General features: G+C 38.7%; 2 pseudogenes across 1 annotated transcript in view; both read left to right on the top strand.

The window, feature by feature from the left end:
* The window catches only part of LOC113676673 (uncharacterized), a 10,203-nt pseudogene extending 9,652 nt beyond the window's left edge, over positions 1–551 (top strand). The window contains exon 14 of the transcript XR_016185359.1: positions 1–551. This exon is cut by the window's left edge and continues 516 nt beyond it. The product of XR_016185359.1 is annotated as an uncharacterized LOC113676673 (transcript).
* A 1,658-nt stretch (positions 552–2,209) lies between these two features.
* LOC149048771 (uncharacterized) lies at positions 2,210–3,156 on the top strand (annotated as a pseudogene).
* Positions 3,157–5,000: the final 1,844 nt, after the last annotated feature.

Below are 5,000 nucleotides of genomic sequence, written 5' to 3'. Positions count from 1 at the left end.
TAAAATGCCACAGCAATGTGCACTTAGAGCTGCAATGGCTAAGGCCACAACAAGAGCTGAAGTAGCTGCCCTTTACAGCCTTATTCCTCCACTACCATCAAGATCTCCCTCTGCATTAAACCCATTTTATGAGAAGCTGGCCTTTTCAGATCCCTTCTCTGTAGCAGAGCGTCCTTGTGAAGGTGACATCCAGAGGGCTCACCAAATTTTGTACAATGAACGAAAAGCTGGTAAGAATCCTTGTGGCATCAAGATTGAAGGTATTGGGCAGTTCTCTGAAAATGCCTTATCTATCTTACGGCGTTTCTGTGAAATAGTAGACACCCACCACAAAGTATCTGCAGAGGCTAAATGGCTCTTCCAGATGAAATGCAGCCCTAAAGATCTTGTACAGTTGCAAAATGCCCTTTGGAATGTTTCAGCTAGTCAACCAATACTGTTATAGTTAACTTTCCATGTTTATTGTCTGAGAAAAGATCAGGCCACCAGATTACTTCAAATTCTCTGGTTGCCCTGCCCTCTCCATTTCCAACAACAATTTCAATTTGCTGGGTGGGAATTGTGCTTGATTTCTTGCTCCTTGCTCTTTCCTTAGCCGCCTGCAAAGCTTGTTGAGCGGTTAACAACTCATTGCCCGCAGCAACCTCCATAATCCCCCGATAGCTTTTCTTTAACTCTAATGGTACAGAACTTTGATAACTCAGGGCAGAAATAACATCATTCACTTCATGATCCTTGTAGTGAAAAACTCTGGATTTTTCTCTCCATACAGGGGGGCGCAAATGCCTTCTTTCCCTCGCACTATTGATGAAAGCATTCGGCATACTAGCCAACAAAGCTTGGATGTATGTTTCAGGGACATAGCATCTTTCAACTCGACACCATTTCCCTGAAACCAAAGGAATAATAACAAAAGTCATTTTATAAGAAGTGATTATTTGAAATGGAAGTTAAATTTACTAAATGATTTGCTTTTTAAACATAAACCTGAGTTATTTTTAAATCACGAAATTGCATATGTTTTAGTGGTATTCCTTGAAAACCTTCCTGGATTAGAAATTCTTGTCTTAGAAATTCCTCTAGTAGCAAGGTAATTTATGGTAACAATCGCTCTGTACAGCAACTAGAACTATTTTCCTCGACTGTCTTATCATATTTTTAAAAATATACATATGACTGGTTGGTATTTAAAATCTCTCACTCTGCAACTTCGCGTAGTACGCAATTATTACTGTACAATTTCATTTGGTGTCCAAATGGGAGAAGAGCTCATGAATTTTGTTTTAGAGGTGAATTAAAGAACGATTTCTTCTATGTCTCGTACTTCGTCGAAGGAAGCACGCACAGACAATAAAAATAATGAGTAAGTCACTATAAACAACTAGAGCAAAGTAACAGCGCTCTCGAGGATAGTTTTGAAATAAGTAGTGTTCCCAGATGATTTTTAACATGAACCAGTAATTCTTGCTATTTTTTAATTCTGTGTTTTGATAGACTGAGATGTTCTTGAGAAAATATTAAATCGGTAAGCACTGTTGTTCCCTTCGAAAAACTTTTTGCGTAAGCACCTCACTAGACGCTGGTTAAACTAAAACCATATTTGGCGACGTGGCATTTTGATTACACAATTAATTTTAATTTTAACAACTATTTGAGCGTGTGAAGAACGAAAAAGAGAAAAATTACATACCAGCGGCTTTCGGATGTAGGGAGGAATTGATACTTTCTACAATCCCACTTATCCATTGCTTGTAACTCATAGACCTTCCCGTTCTTCTTCTTGGGGGAGGCCAAACGATCTCTTGTCCATCTCTGCCTCGAGCGCGGTAATGTGATGTTTCGACTCTCTATGTCTCAGTAGCGCAGTTGTAGTGTTGAACTTGGACGCACATACATCGCAGCGCGTCTTGTAGATAGCTAAAGATGCCATGTTTGAGATAAGTGCTGAATATGGACAACGTTAAGGCCGCTAGTAAACTAGTACTAAAAAAGCACAATAGGCCGTTTTTCATTCTAAGGAGGTCTTTTCACACCTCTTCTTCCGGAGGTTTTCCGAGCTACGCAGAACTTCTAGAATTTCATTAATAGCGCTTTGATACCTGCATTAGTGTAATTACTTGCAACGCTTTCAATAGCTGGACATTTCACTCTCGTTTTTTGCTGATTACTTTGAATTGCATATCTGGTAAAAGTGTTCGTGAAGTCTGCTATGGCCAGGAACAAACGAAGAACAGTAAAGGACAAAGAGAAGCTGAAAAAGATCAGAAAGGAAGCACGAAAGAGGTGGAGGCAAAAAAAATTCGCGGAGAAAGCGATGAAAAAGCTAGCAGAGGAGAAGAAGCGCAACGAAGATAAGGAGCGGCGAAAGTTCAAAGAAATTAACCCATCGCTAGTTGTGAGGACGACGAATTTTCTTGGCGCTGGAACATTTGGCAGTTGCTACCTAGCCTTTTACAGAGATATGGTGGTAGCTGTCAAAGAATTTAAAAAGAGGAAGAACGTCGACCTCGCTCACCTGAGAAGCGAAGTGCGCCACGAAGCTACCATGATCAAACACTTGAAAGATCACCGTGGTGTCCCTCTACTCTTTGGTATCATAACCAAGAGCGAGCCCATTCGACTTGTCACCAAGTTCCACGGGAACAAAAACAAAGGCCTCACTTTACACAAAGCCATAAAGAAAGAAACATTAGAAAAGCCTACTTGGCTTGAAATTTTAAAAAAACTTATCGAGGCGTTAAACCACATTCATTCATGTGGTATTCTTCACAACGACGTGAAGAGCAACAACGTGGTAATGGAGCAACGAGGAGAGGAGTGGAATCCTGTGATCATCGATTTTGGGAAAGCTCGTTTCTCGTCAGATCCCAAGCCGGCGATGTCCTTGTCCACCCATCAATAGGAGAAGTATCGAGAACAATATCCACACATTGCCTCCGAAATTGTCAACGGGAGTGGCAGGCAGAGTGCCCAATCTGACATATTTTCTTTAGGGAAAATAGTTTTGGCAGTATTGGATTTGCTCCCAACAGCGACAGCAAGATCGTTGAAGGTGGCCAGAACTGCTCTTTGCGAAGAGCCAGCAAAACGCCCCTCTTTAAAGGAACTTTCAGAGGCACTCTGAATATATAAATGACGAAATATACGGATAGTTCTCTTCTAATTTATCGGCTAGTTTCTTAACAAATTTGAGTTTTTCTTCCATTTAGCTTTTGGTGCGCAATAAAAGCGCTTTTATTTCCAACTCACCAATATGTCAATGCCGAAGAAATCAGTGTGTGTTCAATAAATTCAAACGTTCCTGTTACTAGTGAGCAAGTCCTTCGAGTGTTTATAGTGTAAAATACCTCCATTTAGATTATAGCATGTTATAATTTCGCTTTACGTTTTCGTCTCCCAAGTATGTTCGCAACAAAACATTTCTCCAAAGTCAAATTTTAAGATTTCTAAAAATTTCCTTCCATCAAATTCGAAGGTTTTCAGGGTTTCTGCAACTTTGTATTTTTTTCAAGTTTCCTCTTAAACATGTTATGCTGTTTTGCGTTTTGTTCAACGTATAAGTTAGGTCGGCATCGAAATATTATTATCCTTCGCAAAAATTCCGATAAAATGTAAAATTTCCCTGGCCTACATTGTGCGCATTAAAAGGAGCATTAAAGTAAACATGAGCTGTTGATTCCACGCGAGGGTTTAATCTTGAAAAATGCCTGCACGCGAGTGACGCCGACATTACCGCGTGTCCCTATCTGGAAAACATTCGTGTTATGACAAGAAAGGTCAGCTTAAAGGTTTTGGGTTACTCAAACCATGCAATTTGGACACCGCAACACCTCCAACGTACTGTGGGCGCGAAATGAGATCTTCTCTTACAGTTAATAATTGCCAGGCGGATCTCAGATCCGGCTTAGCCTAATTTGCATAAATTCTTTTCGTGGGCAAAGCTCGTCATGAAAGAGAAGCTTACAAGAATGTTTTGTTACAGGTCTCATTGTAGCTTATGAGACTTAACCTTAAGCTTAACTCTTTGGTGAAGATTAAGAAATAATGAGACTAATAAACCTCGAAAAAGATGGATTGAATTGAAAGATTTCAGGTAGTAGAGTGACTACAATATTAGGATTCAACTTGTTTTTTAGCTTTCAAATACATATGGAGCAAACATTATATTTTGTTGTTTTATAGGTCAAAAGACAATGTTTTTTTTTGGATATTCTGCAGGAAATGATGTCATGCATCTTTGGTCAGTAGTTCATAAGTATGAAGAAGGTCTTGTTTAGGTTTATTACCTTGGCTTCCATTGCATTTTGATGTTCTGTCTGATTCTCTGTCATATTTTCTATGCAATTTAGTGAATTATTTGTATTTTGTGGCTGGTATTGTGTAAATAATACACCATTGGTTTTCGGGAAAAGTTAATAGGATTTTTTTGGTTTTATCCAATAAGTTTTGTTCATTATGAAGACTGGTGTTCAACATGCCACTGTCAATTAATCTTTTGCATTCCATAGTTTCTTGTTATAGGTTTTGTTCAGTTGCTGATGTGTAGTTGATCTCCTGGCATTGATGTTAAGTAAAAGCCTCCTGGCCTACTATGGTCCAGTTTCATCAAACACAGAAGATGGTTACCATTACAGTCTGCCATTAAGTAATTCATGTTTGAATACTATATTATGATTGTAGTCTTCCATTGGCTGATATGTCTTTTTGGAGTAAATATTTCATTGTTGTCACATGGTTACATTGGTTCTATGTAAATCTTATTGGTGTTTCTTTGGTCTTCACCACTGTTAATTTTGGGTAAATCTGTATGGAAAAAATAAAATACTTTGTTAACTGGAAACTAAGTACTTGTCTTAGGGATTTTCTTTTTGTATTGAAGTTGAGAGGATTGAAAACTACAATAAGTTTAAAGTGGTATTAGGGAAAGTTACTCACCTGGTTCCTAAGACTGAAATTATTAATGAGGAGGTATCCTGTACAAGGGTACCTCATTCTTAGAC

The sequence above is a fragment of the Pocillopora damicornis genome, chromosome 3, assembly GCF_964200805.1.
Source record: "Pocillopora damicornis chromosome 3, jaPocDami1.2, whole genome shotgun sequence".
In the NCBI taxonomy this organism is placed as follows: domain Eukaryota; kingdom Metazoa; phylum Cnidaria; class Anthozoa; order Scleractinia; family Pocilloporidae; genus Pocillopora; species Pocillopora damicornis.
The sequence above is the reverse complement of the archived record's forward strand: the minus strand, read 5'-3'. Positions and strand labels throughout refer to the sequence as shown.